A 17,755-nucleotide genomic window follows, 5' to 3' on the forward strand; every position below is an offset into this window, starting at 1 on the left:
TTGTTCTAGTGGCTGGACACGCAGTAAAAACATAAATCAATTAGTAAATTAAATTACCAAATGAGATTATTTTCAAAAGGGAATGAATTAACTGTGTTAGGACACATGGATACCTAGCGCAAGAAAACCTTTCTGAGAAGGTGACATTTATTCTGAGGCATGAAGAAAAGGATCCAGTCATAAAATGTGAGTTAAAGAGTGTCCAGGCAGGGCTTCCCTGGTGGTGCAGTGGTTGAGAGTCCGCCTGCCGATGCAGGGGACGCGGGTTCGTGTCCTGGGCCGTGAAGATCCCACATGCCGCGGAGCGGCTAGGCCCGTGAGCCATGGCCGCTGAGCCTGCGCGTCCGGAGCCGGTGCTCCTCAACGGGGAGAAGCCACAACAGTGAGAGGCCTGCAAAAAAAAAGAGTGTCCAGGCAGAGGGAGTAGTAAGGGCAAAAGTGTGAGGAGGGAGAGTGCCGTGACTGGAGTGTGACTAGGGTAGAAGGGTGAACAGTAGAGTGGCAAGGACCAGGTTGAAAAGATTGTGCAATGGGAATGGTTTAAACATGGTATTTTACTGTCTAATTTACACTTTTAAAAGACAACTCCAATTAATATTGGGAGAATGGATTGCAGCAGGGAAGGAATAGAACAAAGAAATGGTTAGGAGACTATGCAGTAATCTGCGCAAGAATGATAATGGTTTGAACAATCTTGTAATAAGATTGGCAGTGGAAGAGGGCAGATTCATTGTTTAATTTGAAAATGAAACCAACAAAAGCTACAGCTAGATTGGATATGAGAGGGGAAGGAAAGGACAAATGAAAGAAGAGCTCCTAGGTTTTTGGCTTTAGCAATAAGGCAGGTAAAAATTCATACCAAAGAATTTTTTTTTTAAGGAAAAGAATGAGTTTCAAAAGTTTAAACAGATAAATATTAGCCAAATTATAGACTAGAGAAATAAAATAGCAAAACCAAAAGATGAGGGTTTCAAAAAGGAATATTGGAACTCATCAGACCCAATATTTAACACCCTCACACAAAGTGAAGCAAAGATCTTTGGCTAAAGCAGCTACCAGCACCCAGTGGATATTCCACTTCCTACCTCCTCAAAGATAGGGCTCCCTATATTAAGACGCATGGGAGCCTAAGGTGCTTGGGTCATTTCAGGACCAAAAAGAAAAACCTGACTGGAGGGGACCCTTTTAAAAAATAATTATAAAGCCAAATACCGTTAGGTTGTTCTAGTTGCTTTTCCCTTCTACCCTCAAATGCATCAAAGCCCACTTACTCTGAAGAGTCCCACAGAGGAAAGCAAACTGGGAAAAAAGTCATGTTTTACTGGAAGCATTGAGCAAGACTCTCAGAGAGTAAGGAAAGAATAAATTTAAAGAGTTGCTCACACTAGGGACTGGCACAAGGAGAAATGGACGTGAAACCCAGAGTGATGACAAAAGAGAAAGAAAATCGTCAGCGGCCTCCAAAACTTCTCATTAAAACGATAGAAATTATTATAAAGGTATCACAGTGGAGTTTTAAAAATATCTTTTAGTTTATAAATTTCAAACCTCCTTTTAATATTCTTTTAGGGTCCTGAATATGAATCCATATGCTTTAAAACTTTTTGGAAACTTTTATCTAAATTTCATGGTCAACATAGCTTTAATTCCCAAGAGCTCCTTTATTTCCCATATATAATATTATATAACACATATATACTGTAGTAAAAAATAGTCTCAGGGAGATTATACATTCAGGCAACTTGGCCTTTCTCTATTACAACTGAATCCTGTAATATAGAGATATAAAGTATCCAAAATTACCTTTGTTCCCCATAGAAAGCCAGTTAAGTTGACTTCATAAGCCATGTAGTAAGTTCGCCAGGAGGTGGTGATAAAGAGACAGATGTTAATGGCAATCTTGGTAACCTTATACCATTGACGGGATGAAGAACTTATTTCTTTTAGATGCTCTGGCAAATTCATTTGCTAAGAAACCTAATAAGCAGTACAGCATAAAGGACTTTGGTCTAAAAAGTCTCAGATACATGTAGACAGCAGGAAAAAAAAATCCAGTCCAGGAACGGCTAGGACCCAAAAGAATTAACCTGTCATTTCAAAAGTCATTACTAACAACAGTAAATAGCAGGATAAGGCGGCCTTGACTGTGTGGCCTTCTATGACATTCAAATGTTATTGCATGCATTTTTAATAGTTGGAGGATGTATGAGGTTGACTTCAGGGGCAGTAAAAGAAGGAAGGAGGTGGGGAGTCAGCATGACACTGTCAGCGCCTGGAGGAAGGAAGGCAGTAGGGAAAAGGAACAGGCTGAAGAAAGGTGAGCACAGGTATTAAAAATCCAGCTGTAAGAACTGGAACCTGCATACCCAGCTTAAGGCCAATCAACAAGGTGGAAAAGGGAAGCTAAATGGAATTCAAATAATATCCTACAAGCACGGTATAGCCGTGATGGTTGTAGGGGACATGGTGATGAGACTCTTTTTTTAAAATATTTATTTATATGTTTATGTATTTATTTATCTGGCTGCATCGGGTCTTAGTTGTGGCACACGGGGTCTTCAATGCCAATCTTCATTCAGAATCTTTACTTGGGAGCTCGGAGTCAGCCGCTGGACCACCAGGGAAGTCCCAGGTGGTGAGACTCTTGAGGAAACTGAGAGGCAAGCATATATATATATATATATATTTTTTTTTTTTTTTTTTTTTTTTTTTTTTTTTTTTTTGCCGTACGCGGGCCTCTCACTGTTGTGGCCTCTCCCGTTGTGGAGCACAGGCTCCGGACGCGCAGGCTCAGCGGCCATGGCTCAGGGCCCAGCCGCTCCACGGCATGTGGGATCTTCCCGGACCGGGGCACGAACCCATGCCTGCTGCATCGGCAGGCAGACTCTCAACCACTGCGCCACCAGGGAAGCCCCGGATTTATTTTTAGTCATTTCACTCCCAGCTACACCAGATGAAGCAATCAATGCCACTACCTTCTTTCCTTTTTGTCCCAAATTTATGTTAATTATCTCATATCTGTGTTGTCACGGCATATAACATCAACACTCTGTTCCGTAACCTTAATTCTTACATTTCTTTTATTATTAGTTCTATAGTAAATATATTTTTTCAATATTCTCTGCTGTCGAGGATGGGAAATTTTCCCCCTACCCCTCTTGATTATTTTGGCTGGTCTAGTAATTAAATTGACACAAGGCAGATTAACAGGGGAAAACAATTAATTTTGCATGTACAGGACTTCATAGAAATATGAGACTCAAAGAAGTGACCAGAGCAGGCAGCTTTTATACCTTTTAGACAAAGAAACAATACATTTGTGAAGAATTGACAAGACAAAGAAGTTTGGGCTTGAGGTATTAAATTGGTAAACAAGTACAAGTTTTGTTTATACACCCTTCTTGGCCCTGCACTTCATATCTCTGGAGATAAGGATGTCTCTTCGCCTTCTGGTACAGGGAAGGTGCCTTTCACATGAGAGATTTATTTCCTCCTTTCAGGGGAGCAAAAAAGGGTCAGAGTGTCCTTCTCAGGCCAGCCGTTTCTTACATAACTTTAATTCAAAATAATTAATATGCCAAAGTGGCATATTTTGGGGCATCCTGCCCTGACCTCCATCACTGTTAATGATGTCCATACATCATAGTTACCCGTCATTTATTGTTTGGCTGAATTAATCCCTTAGCCGTTTGTTTTTTTTTTTTCCTACAGGTGATGATCAAATCTCATCTGAATTTATGCTGATTTGTTATACATGTCAGCAATTTCTGATTACAGCAAAGTGATTCAGTTATATATATGCCAAGCATAGTACCTTGCACATAGAAATTACTTTTAAAATATTTTTTTTGTTTGTTTGTTTTTGTTTTTTGTTTTTTGCAGTACACGGGCCTCTCACTGTTGTAGTATCTCCCATTGTGGAGCACGGGCTCCGGACGCACAGGCTCAGCGGCCATGTCTCACGGGCCCAGCCGCTCCGCGGCATGTGGGATCTTCCCAGACCAGGGCACAAACCCGTGTCCCCTGCATCGGCAGGAGGACTCTCAACCACTGCGCCACCAGGGAAGCCCAAAAGAACTGATTTTTATATTAATGGCCCTTTTTCATAAAATGAGATAAAAATGAGCTGAGAGAGATTTTTTTCAGAGAGAAAAGGAGTAGGAAAAGGAAGTAACGTTCCTAAATTTAGGAGCATTGGATGTGCGTCTTATGAGCCCCTAAACGTAAGAACACTGTGTCTTTCTTCTTCATACTGAGAAGCAGGGCAGAGGGGGAGAAAGATGGGAAATCTCTGAAATGAAGCCTGGACAGTTAGTGAGATGATTCTGGAGCAGAAGACAAACCGAAAGGTTGCTAAGTCCTGTGGTCAGTTCTTAGTCTTCATCTTACTTAACCTAGCAGCAGAATTTGATACAGTCGATTGCTCTCTCCTGCTGCAAATGTGTTTCTTTCCTTAGCTTGCATTCTGTCTTGTGGCTTTGGTTAGCCACAGGGCTCATCCCTTGAATGCCTTTATTTTTATGTCCTTGTGTATTCATTTGGTGAGCTCATCTAGCCTCATGCCTTCATGTATCACTAATTTGTTTTTCCAGCTCAGACTCCCCCCACAAATGTGGACTCACGTTCACCTGCCTCGTTAACCTTTCCTCTTGGACTTTAACAGTATTTCAAGCTGTGCGTGATCCAAGCTGAGGTCCCTTTCCTCCCCTCTAAACCTGCTCCTTCTGGGACCTTTTCGATCTCAGTTTATGGCAACTCTATCCTTCCAGTTGCTTAGACTCGATCCTGGTATCCCTTCTCACAAACCCAACATCAAATCTAAGACAAATTCTGTTAATTTTACCTTCAAACAGAGCAAAATACCTGCATGTTAGATGGTGAAATGTTGTGCTCATTACTGTATCCCGAGTGCCCAGAAAAGAAAGCCCCCTTGAAAGTACTCATTTACACTGACACTGGGTGGTCCAGACCTTCAGGATTGTAGCCAGACTTTCTAAGCTGCATCAAAACACTTTAACAAAACCTCAAAACTCAACTTGATTTTATATTTTTGAATTATAGTATTCGAATTCAATATTTTTGAATTAATACTTTGAACTATTTAATATTTTTGAATTATAGGAAATGTGAAAAATTGTCTTATTTGTACTGTAATTGCATATGAAATCCTCAAATCAAGCTACAACTAAGCTGCATATAATGTATGATAGTAGAAATTCCATTTTGGAAAAATCAGAGTGTTTTGTCCTAGGACTGACACTATTTACTAGAGGTAAATCTAAGTCTAGCAGAAATAATTACATTTTTCTAGTTTCCTGACAGAATCACTAAGCTTAACTTTTATACTGGAGTTGTTTGAACAAAATGGTGAATCAATTTTGAAATGTAAAAAATAAAGATCTGAATGCAAGTGGGGGGCAATACCAGGATCTCTTAATGGTAATGAATTTACACTGAAATTTTAAAATTTTAGCATGGTAAGTTTTCCTCATCAAATTCATAAAATTTTTCTGAAACAGGTAAGGTCAAAATGCCCTTTTTCATAATTAACTACTAATTGATGGAATATCATGCATGAGCAACTTCAAAAAATCAAAACGTAACGACAGGTGCACATGAAAAGATCAATTCTTTTCAGAAAGAACAGAAGAGAATACTGGATTTTCAGTAATTCAAATTTTACTTTGGTTGTCAATATAAAGCTCTATTATACAGTGTTGAGTATAATGATGTTTAGTTTATATAAAACAAGATACTAAGATTAGTGAGAGTCCCCTTGCCTTAGCACTATCAATTTAGGATATGTAAGAGGTTAGAAATAGGAAAGATTAGAAGAAAAAGATTCAAAATACTTTGAGTATCCATTAATGTAAAACCGATCTCTCTCTCTTTAAAACTCAGATGTGTGTGCGTGTGTGTCTTTTATTCTCTGACCCTCTCCTCCATAGCCTACTTATGTCTTATCTCTCTTACCAAATTTGGGCTTCTTTTCTACTTATTCTCTCTGCACAAAGGGTAAACTTCTTCAGGACTAGAATAGTGTGTCCCACTGTCCCACCCCATCTTGGCATGCATGCCTTGAGCGGTCTAGCACCACATTCTGCATATACTAAAATGTCTGCATGTATAGAATAGACAACTGAATGAGATAGTTGCTTTAATGTCCATTTTATGTCCCAGGAGTATGATACTGTTAGTAAGCCCTGTGTCTGTAGAGTGATTACTATTTTTTCAAAGAACTTCTGTAATTATGCTCTTATTTTATTCTCATAATGATATGAAGTAATGAGAGCAGTATTATTACACAGGTGGGAACTAAGGCCCAGGCATTTCAACGTTTGCCTTAATTCACAAAGACATGGACAAATCTGAGACTAAAATACAGATTCCCTGCTTTCTTTTAATTCAGGGTTCTTTCTCTTGATGCCCTTGAAATGTCTCTCACAGTATTGAAAACTAAGAGCTTTGTTCTAAAAAAAGAAAAAAAGAAAGGTCGACCTGCTTTCTTAAAATTCACTTTGCGTCAGTTTTAATTGAATCAGCCGTTAGCTAAGTTAGACAGGATATAACTGCTAACCTACATGAACAAGTCACCAGTGTTCGGCAAACCATTTAGCACATATTTGATGCGTGCTTTCTATGTGGCAAGGTCTTTACCAGACACTGGTGATGAGGTGGGAAATGTAACTGGGGGCCAGTACAGAATACTCCCCACTTTTTGCCCATTATTGGTTTAGTGTGCTTCTACAGCACTACCTTACTAAAAACTACTCTCGCATCACTTGCCTTTGTGCTGCTGTGTGGAAGCAAAATGACGGAGTGATGTCAGCAATGCAGTTTCTCCCAGGGGCCTGTGACGTCAGCGCTCCTGATAGAAGGCGGTGCTAATACATTTGACTCACAGTTTCAGTTGTGTTCCAGTCTGAAAAAAATAACAAAACAAAACAGTAGAAAGCACAACAAGAACAAACAACCAATTATCAAAGTAATGGTAAGCATACTAAAATAAACGATTGCTTTTCTCACCATTTTCTACTCTGTTTTATACACAGCTGAAATAAAATATGCATTTTAAAAAAAAACAACAGCCCCCAAGACCAAAATAATGAACAAGTGCAGAAAGGAAGGAAGGAGGAGGAGAAAATCTGAAATATACCAAAGTATAAAAATGAAGCCAAGTGAGACATACACAGTACTGCTCTCTAAACTACAAAATAATAGGGCAGAACAAAGTAGGGTTCTCCAACATGTGTGAATGACACCGTTTTGCCCAAGAGTCAAGATAAAGCTGCAGTCTGATAAGGCTTTTATGGAGAATGGGCTGTATCAGAAGGGAATACGGGGTGCCAAATGGCTTTGTGGGGTGGATGGGGTAGTAGGGCTCATGGTAACAAGAGCTGTATTTTAAATTCTCAGTCAAAGGCCTGCAAGCCCCATACCTGTTTTCAGGAACACAGAGTACCTGTGGGCAGGTGAGAAGTGTGGTGGCAGTGGGTGCCTTAAATGTGAAGACTGGGAAGCCGCATGGCTCCCTGGAAGTTCACGTACAGCGCTGCCCAAGTCTCCTGTTCCCAAAATAAAAGTGGGTGGTTCCAGGGACAGTCCCTTTAACACTTTGCTGCAACCATTTCAACCTAAGTTTCCTCGTATCAGTTGCTAAAATTATCAACTTGACACAGGACATGCATTTCTTGCTATATATATATATAGAAGGGACACATATTTGGATGTCAGTAACGTTATAGGTACCTTCCTCAGAACAGCGGTAGTATTCAGTAGTCGTTCACTGCTTGATCACATCCTCACTGAAACTCACCCTCACCTATAAACCACGGGTACACTGTTCAAAAATCCAATTCACTTTGTTTCCATTTGAGAAAGCCAGTAGAAAAAGCCAATTTCCAAAACAGGCAAATGTGGAAGTGATTATTAGCATTACGAATAGGTCATTCTCTTAAATGTTTGAATTACTCAAAGCCTGCTTTACTGTGTGTGTATAGATGATTAGCTACTTGAGGAACAGATCTCATTAAAATGGTGAGTGCCATGGTTATTGTATTATTATTATTTTTATTATGGTTATTATATTATTACTCCCATATTACAGATGAATAAACTGAGTCTCAGAAATTTTAAATAGCAAATCTAAGGTGACAGAGAGAGTAAGTGGTGAGGCAAGACTTTTTCATAGGTCTATGTCATCAGTAGCATATTTTCATTTATTTACCACACGTTTCTCTTTTTTGTTCTTTCTATTATTTTAAATATTGTACGATACAAGTAGATCTATAATAACTGTTATATAAATGGATAAAACAGGCATAACTTTATTCACGTAAGAGCAGAAATGTCCCTGAAATGTACCAAACTACATTTTTAAATGTCAGGTATAGGTTTTTTTCCATAAATTGAATTATACTCTAAACCTTCATACGAATTTTTAACATTATAAGTTACAAAGCTATAAAAATTAGTTTCACAATGTTGCTTGCTTTTTATAAGAAGTCTTTATTGAAAACTTCCAAATCAGATTAATAATTATAAAATGTGCACAATGTTCTAGCCTTCAACCTTAACTATTTCAAGACACAGTTAATGGTGGTATAAATACAAAATATTTCTTGGGGTTTGCTCCAAGGATGACAGAAATACAGCCTCTTTTATCACAAAGAGGAGGTAGAACCTCTGAATTCACATTTATGGCTTCCACATTTTGAAATAAAACTGGTAAATTCACTACAATCCACGTGTTTATTCATTAACACTAAGTACAGAGAATGAATCGGAGAGATAAGAAGAAAAATTAAAAAAAAAAAAATAAAAGCACACACGAAGCCTAGGGAGTAGAGAGTTCCAGGAAAAAAGGGAGGGATCAATGGCAGCAAATCCAACAGAGGGCCTGAAAAATAAGAAATGAAAAGTCTCCATCAACCTTAGACACTAGGAGGTCAGTGAGACCCTTGAGAAGAGTTATTTTAAGGGAGCGGTGGGGATGGAAGCCAGATGGCTTTGTGAATGCTGACAGTGACCGAGTTAATCCAGGGATACCCATGTCAAAACAAACTTAAGGCAGATTATTTTCATTAGAAAATCAGTAAGACACTAAACTTTATTTTTTAAAAGAAAACAAACAACCCTTCCCAATTAAAATACTAATTTTCTGCTTGCTTTATCTCTGCTGCTCACTTTAGACTCTATGTTTTATAACTTGAGCTAAAAAGTCTTGATCAGATTAGATATCACTGAATGTCATATCCCCATCTGTGTATCAGACTGGCGGGTATGAAATGCAAATCAAATGAAAAACAGTAAATTCCTACAACAAGAAGATCATATTTAATGAGATTTGACATGAGTCTAAAAGAGGAAGAATGAGAAAGAGTGTGTGTTAAAATTGACTAAAAGTGGATTTGGATCTGCAGATGCAGAGACTCACAGATTTGTCTCTTGAACAACTGATTTTAAAATATTTTTAAATTCTACTTAAGTGGTTTTGCTTTGTTCCTTCAGCAAGGACCCTCATAGCAGCTGGGTTGGCAGATCATTTGTTTTCATGAGAGCTCTTTGAACCAATCAGGACCCAGATAATCTTATTATACCTCTGTGGCCATGTGTTTCTTGTGATGAGGGTCCAGAGAAATCTCACTTTACTATGTGCCAGGAATCGTTCATATTTCAGTTGTACAAGGTCAGATCTTAATTTAGCCACCAACTGGGTACTTAATTTTAGATACACAGAGGAACACATTGGCTCCAAGACACTTCCTCTGATTTAGGAAGGCAAGGTCCTGGATAAGAATGACAAGATGATAATTCCAAAAGGTGAGAGATTATGAAATATTTTACCTGTTCCTCACCAACTCGCTTCAGTAGTCTAGTATTGGGAATATTTTGAAGAGATGGAAACACGTATTGTGATAGCTTCTCATTACTTTCTTTACCATTGATCACCTGTCTAGGGCCTTTTTAATTACAGAATAAAGCCAGGGTTGTTTCATTCATTTACAGACTATTAACTCAATTGCATAGTTATTAAGCTTAGTAACAAATAGTATCATGAGAAAAAGAGATCAAGAATGAATATGCTCATAGAAAGTGTCAGCATAGACACTGTGGAATGTCTTAGCTAGCCCTGGTTTCTGAGAAAAAAATTAAATGATTTTTGTGAATAATTAAATTTTTATCAAGGTGTTTTTAAATCACTTATAACAGAAGATGGATGCTTATTATTCAGATTGAAAGAATTCCTTTAAATTCTTTTAAGTCAGATGGAAAAAAAACGATCTCAGTAGAATTGGAAATTAACTTCTGGAAATTAAATCATAGTCTTGAGGTTGGAAAGTCCTTAGAATTTATTTGAGACCATCACCCATCTGGCTCTTACATGAATAGATAACTTCTAAGGAACATTCTACGTCTAAAATGAAATGATTTCTATGAAACAGCAGTAATGTGGACGAGGAAATCCTAACACTGTTTTGTGCTGAGAATGTTATATTATTGTCATAAAATATCATAATTCTACACTTTGTTGTTTTTATGGGAATACCTTGTTTTGAAATGAAAATCTACCTAAAATATTTATATTTCCACTAGAGTTGTTTGATAGGTTTGCTAGTTATTTGCTTAAACTCTTTTAAAAAATTTTTTCTGAGGCTTATGAATATTTGGATTATAAAATGAGACACTTTTGTATTAATTCCATCAGAGTAGCTGAGTCATGAGTTACAGTACAGGGGTCAAGCTATGTGACCTCTAGTGTCAAATGACTGGGTTTGTATCTACATCTCTTCCACTCACTAGATGTACAGGCTTGGACAAATAACCTAACCATTGTGTTCCTCAGTTTCCTCATCTGTAAAATGGGGGGGAAGTGTGTCATAGAAATTGCATGACATAAAATATTTAACATACTTAGCTTAATGCATGTCACAGGTAGGCACTTAATAGATATTGCTTATAATAAGTATTAAATTCAATAAGACAAATATTTATTGAGGACCTGCTGTGTGCTTGACTCTCTGCTAAACCTTTGAAGGGAGGGGAGTTATTGGTGTTGTTTCTTGGGAAAAGTTTAGAATGCATTATTTAAAGACAGTAAACTCTTTGGTGCATGGATCCTATTGCCTTGTGTCTAGCAATGTGCCTGGAATATAGCAGACACTGAATACATATTTTTGAATGAACGAATAGGATGGTCTGAAAATCCTCAGGAAAAATAATAATTACTGAGAACTGGTGAGTCAACTCTCCTCCTTTGTCTTTTTGACTTAGTAGAGAAGAGAAATGTAGTAGATACTATGCGTCTGTATTTCAACAAGATATTTGACAGTATCTCTTGACGACGGTCTTGTTATCATAAAGGAGACATTAATAGTAGATCGTGGTGTCTTTGGGAGGATTTGTAACTGGATAAACAGCTTTTCTCGAAGGTTGCTAAATAATAGATCAATGTCAACCTGAAGGCCTCTTTCCTGCGCCAATTTCTCTTCAACATTTGCATTATTAATGGAGCAGGTAGACATATAGAAGACATGCAAATAGAACAATATTTGGAGGGATAGAAAATGCATTATCTCTTAGCAGACTGAAATAAAATTCAAATCTAAAAGAAAGAAAGAAACACAATAGGATTAAATAAAGAGTCCTACACAGAATTGTACAGCAATAATGTGGGGGGGAAATATGACTTGTAGAATTTAGGGTAACAGAGGTCCAAATCAAGTCTGTAAATATAATAGCCCCAAATTCGTCTGAACTTGGGCTAAATTAACAGATCTTCAGTTTCTAGCAAAAGGGAGGTGGTCACACCTGCTTACTGTTGTGTTGGTCTGACTACAGCTGTCGTACTGCCATCAGAGCCCATGGTCCAGAGCCATTTTTAGAAAGAGATGGATAAACGAGTGTGTTTACAAGAAAGCAATCAACATGGTGGAGGAAGGTGAACCCACATCATAGGAAGAACAGTTGTCCAGGTCTGGGCGGAGAAGCCTCAGTGGAGACCTGACAGCCTTCCTGAGAGATGTTTTTTTTTTTTTTTGGCGGTACGCGGGCCTCTCACTGTTGTGGCCTCTCCCGTTGCGGAGCACAGGCTCCGGACACGCAGGCCCAGCGGCCATGGCTCACGGGCCCAGCCACTCTGCGGCATGTGGGATCTTCCCGGACCAGGGCACGAACCCATGTCCGCTGCATCGGTAGGCGGACTCTCAACCACTGCGCCACCAGGGAAGCCCGTGAAAGATGTTTAAAGGGCTCTCATGTGGCAGAGGAGCACATTTTCTCAACATGGTCCTGAGAACTAGAACTAGGATTATAGAATACTTATTCGAGGAGATGGATTCAACTTAAGTGTATTTCCTAATTGTTAAAGCTGGCCAAAGATGAAGGGCTGTGTGGGATATAGTAAACTTCCTGTCACTTTGCTGTTCAAGCTGAGGCTGGATAATTACTTGTTGGGCATCTTGGAAATGGAATTTACAAGTGGGGCTACCTAATGCTCTTCAGCTCTGAAATCAGGTGATTCTAGAGAAAAGGAAGGAGAAGGTAATAAGGAGTGTGTCAGCATATCTGCTCAAGAGCGAGGACAGCTGAAACCACCAGACAACCCCTAGACTTCTACTTCCCCGTTCCAGAGGGGTTCAGTCACAGAAAAATCACAGGTAATGTTTGTTGACAACTTGCAACACGTTAGACACAGCTAATAAGGCAGCTAAGCTGGGAGGGCAAATTCAACTACTGTCTCCAGCAGAAAAAAAATCACTGGCCTGTATATAATTTCAGAATAATGTATGAAGAAATGCAATGACTCATTATTGAGTTTTTAATGGAAAAAGATTTGACAAGCGCCGAACAGGAACTTCTGCCCTGTTCAGATGAAACAAATATTTTCAGGAACAAATATTGTTAGAGGGAGAATATATGTATATCTATATATGTATTTGTATTTGTATATGTATATATGTACAAATACACATAAACATATGTATATGAACAATACTTTTTATTAAGGTCTAGAGATATTTAATTTTTATTGTTATTGTAGCTAATTAATGTAGTCAGAACTTTTTTACTCACCCTACAATTCAACTGTGTAAATAAAAGGCAGCTATTTTATAATCTATAACGGGCTTCATCTTCCTCAGGAGCTGCCATTCACTAATTAGTGGAAAATAAGTTTGGTCTCATGCAGACAGACACAATAACTTAGGTAAGGAAGCCTTTGCTTGGATCAGGTAAACAGATCAGTCTTTCATATTTCTGCTCCTCCCCAAGCCAAGACACTCTCTCCACCAGGGTTTACCTGCTTTACTATAAATGTGGGTACTTTCCTCTCTTCTCAATGTCACCAAGGTCTGGCCTGCCAGGAAGTGACCTATCTCACCACCTGTAAGGCTCAGTCTGTGAACCAGATACCAGGCCAGTTTTCTGGAAGACTTTGTAAACTTTGGCTCTATAAAATCAACCTTAGTTCCCTCAAAGGGTCTGGTCATATCTGATTAAATGAACCTCATTCTCGTATATGACACTTATCTATGGCATTATTCTTCAAGGATATGAATTTTAATAACTATATAGTTTTCCATAGCTTGGGTGCACAATAATATCTTCTACAAATTCCCTCTTGTTGGACATTTGATAGTGTTTCTAATGTTTTGGCAGTTTACATATGGCAGAGGTGAACATTTTCACATACAAATCTTTTTCCACATCTCTGAATTTCTATATGATAGATTCCTACATTTAGAATTACAGACAAAAGGATAAGTCTTTAAAAGAATCATGTCATCATACTAGCTTGTGATAAGGGCATGTCTGTGAATAATTTGCCTTTTCACGGGCCATGTCTGCTCTATTCTTTTCCATTCTCTTGTTTATATTCCTCTAGAAATCCACATAATTGTGAACCTAAAACTCCTTCCTATTCTATGTGAGTGTCATTTTCAAAAACTAGCATACATCTTCAGCCATCTCTGTCACAATTGAAATTGCCTTGGAAATCAATAGGAGGGAGTAAAAATGTCTAATTTTCTAATATGAAACTAGAGATAAGCAAAACTAGTATGACAGGTTTTATCACTAATGTTTTTACTTAGAAATTAAGCCTCAGTTAGTGCAGCCCCAAAATTGGATGTGAACTTGGCAAAAACATACATATGACGTGGAGGAAAAATACAAGGTTAATCTATTCTTTTGCTAATTTTAACAGTAGAATATATTTGATCATTCAATTATTTATTTATTCAGCAAATACTTAGTGAATTCTTATTACATACCAGATATCATACTTAGTGTCTAGAGAACAATATGTCCACTTCACCTTTTTATATCCTTTCTAAAATGTTGAGTTGTAACTTTTTGAGGCAACATAAAAGTAGCATTCATTTTCTGGACTAACACTGTGTGTGTGTGTGTGTGTGTGTGTGTGTGTGTGTGTGTGTGTGTGGTTTATCAGAACTAGTTGTGCCGTTAAGGAAGATGCTATTTCAACTGGTCTAGTTCTCCTTGTCGTTCATAGGATTTCTCTCTAATAGAAAAGGCAAATACCACGAAGAGGGAATTGCTGTAACTTATTACTTGTAAATAGAAGTTACCTTTGTCTGTGCGTTGGAACCCAATTCTGACAGTTTCACGTCCCTCTGAAATATCTTGGGGACTAGTTGACTCTGTTGCTGAAATCAGCCTAATAAAGCCATTTATCTGATTTGTCACTTTGTGCTACAGGATTCTGAAAAAGCAAAAGTGTGTAGCCACCAAATAAAAAACAAAGCTGTAACAACATTTTATTTATTTTGATTTCCATATGTCTTCAGTATTACATAGATGAAGGTCAAAATGAAGAAAAATGAGAATGAATATTGTTTTGTGTATGAAAACTGTCTTTTTCTAATAAAACCAAAATGTAAAAATGCCTTTTAACTAAAGCTACTCCCCTCATGGGACAAATCCTTAAGATTCCCTCTGGGACCTCTAATAGATAAGCTCCTTGCTCCAGAACCATTGCACTTTCAACGTAAAAGAAAATTTCCTCAGAATATCAGCGTCCCCAGTTCCACACAGCAGAACCTGCACCTCTTTCAGAACCTCAGAGTGTTTATTTTGGGGCTGGCCCTGTATAAAGAACACCAAATATTACTGTATTGCCCTTTTCTTATCCCCTCCTGTCACCTTCCACTAGATTCAGTCTTAGACACTTTACCGTCTTCCCCACCCCATGTCACCCTCAGCAAATATTCCAAGAGATCCTGGTCCTCCAGTATGGTGTTACTGGCATTTTAAAAGGGACACTGGAAGATGGAACAATAAGCCCCAAGGGACAGACTCTCTCACTGATGTAACAGAATTACACCGATGTGACAGGTGCTGAGGTAGGGTGATATTTATGAACACAAAGTCCTTCCTTGCAACATGGAAGCATCTGTCCACTCTGGGAACTCTTAAGACCAGCCCTGTTTAGAACCCACAGAGACGGTTTCAATTTTTTATGCCTAAGACAGAGCATGTGAGTGAGTGATGTAAGCAGACTTGGATGTAATTGGAAGCAAGCCAACCAAGCAATTCACGGGGAACGAAGTTATGCTGGGCCCTGTCCAGGGGGAAGGAGGACCTTGGTCCCACGCTTTAGGAGCTCACAGGTTTCAAGGGAAGGTCTGAGGGGCCTCACAAACTCATCAACAGTATTGTGGCAGCCGGATTGTGGATTGAGGGGAGTTTAGAGAATTCAGCGCCGAGAGGCATCATATACCCATGTTCACCCCTGCATCATACCTGCAACATCGTCCCAACCCCTTGGCCACTTCAGTCAGGCACAAACTGGAATGTTGATCCAATTTTTTAGGCAGTAATGTTTAGATTCCAGGACAAAAAGTATAGAATAAAAGCAAGTTTACGATACCTCAGACCACTGTAAGCAACACAAATCTCTATTGCACAGAGCTGACGATAAAGATTGATGTGTCCCTGGAAACTATTTTTTATTTTTGGAAGTTATTGTCATCAAGAGCTGACTGTTAAGAGCAAGATCAGAATGTTTTCTTTTAAGTACAACAGACTGTGTGTTGTTTTCCTGCAGCTTTGGAAAGACATTAAAAATGAAGTTACCGTACTCTATCCAGACCCTACTTAGCAGTTCTGTGACATTGGGTGGGTCTCTCAACCTCTTGAAGCCTAAGTTTCCACTTATGTATAATAAATCTCTAATACCTACAAAGTAGAATTGGAGGATTTAAAGCAAGGCAGTGTACGCAAAGTGCTTTGCGTGGTGCTTGAAACAAAGCAAGCACTCAATAACTTACGGCTATTATCATAATCACCATTTTTATTATTACCAAAGTTATTCTAAAACTTACAGGATAACCAAATCCTTTTCCCACTATCTTACTCTAGGATTTTACTCTGCCCATCTGACAGTAAGCTAAAAATTCTTGATATCTGAATAATACATTTAGCATTTGGAAATCCTTTATTTAGTGGTTCTTTTCCTGGGGTACATGAAAGGGCTTCAGAGGATCCATGAATTCCCTAAAATTTTATGCAGAATTTTGAGTGGGCATGCATCCCTCCAGAGAGAGAATCCATTGCTTTCATCAAACGTGTTCCTGACTCTAAACAAGGTTAACCAGTGTGTGAACTGAAAAGGCTAACTTTCCAATGACAGTTCCAATTATTTTGTAAATCAGCTACTTATGGAGAATAAATAAATCTCACTAATGGGCTTATCCAGAAAAAGACTGACAAATGATTATCTAGAAAAGGTCAATTAATTATCTAGACTGAGAAGTGGGGTTTTTGTGAATAGGTCTTAAAGGATGTCAAAATATTATTTGGCCTTTCCTCAGACTCCTGGTTGGTGCTTTATTTAAATAATTTTAAATAAAGGCTGGCAGTAGACAGATATATCTCCTTTTGCTCTTCTCATTGCATCTTGATGTCTCTGGTTCTGTTCCAATGATGCTCCCTTGATTGTCTGTCTGTCACCTTAGAGTACCTGCGCACAGGTCTTCAGTTCATCCCAAGCTTTCAGGAAAATGTTGGAGACAGTTTATTTTAGATGGGAGATGTTCCATGTAGTAGCAAGACTTTCCTCACCATTTAGATCCTGCTGTTGTTAGGGATACAAAATAGTTAAGAGTCTTAGATAACATCCTTCTGGATGGTAGTTAAAAGGACATTAAAAAAAAAAAAACTTTCCACAGAGCAACTCAGTTCTCTAAGGAGTCTGTGGTGTCTCACGTACTGGAAGCCCAAATTTCAAACAGGTTTAGAGTTAAGCTGGTGATTTAAATAGGCGAAAGTCTCTGGATCCCATTACTAATCCCAGAGCCGTGCAATCTCCTCATCTCCACAGTGACATTAGTGAGACAGGCGACGGGTGATGCCACACTGCTAACTTCATCGTCTAATCATGCTGCCAGAAGGGACTCAGGACTTGTCTGCCAGTAATGAGTCAACAACTTTTTCCCAGTGGCCACTGAGAATGGCACTTTCCTATAGTTGATTAGGAGGTGGAATTAGAGAGAAAAGACATAAAGGACAAAGAAAGTAAGGTGGTGTTTTTTTTCCCTCAGAAAACTAATAGTCCAAGTGAGAATACAAAACATGAAAATGTGAAGAACTTGCAAAGCTAATACAAAATGAGTGTAAATCCAGATGTTGGAAAAATACTATATAAGAGGAGACATTTATGGATGAAGAGGTCCAGAGAGGAGCTGAAGAATTTCAGCAAGGGCTTCCTTCCAAAGGAGGAATGGCTGGAGCC

Source organism: Delphinus delphis, chromosome 9 (assembly GCF_949987515.2).
Source record: "Delphinus delphis chromosome 9, mDelDel1.2, whole genome shotgun sequence".
NCBI classification, from domain to species: domain Eukaryota; kingdom Metazoa; phylum Chordata; class Mammalia; order Artiodactyla; family Delphinidae; genus Delphinus; species Delphinus delphis.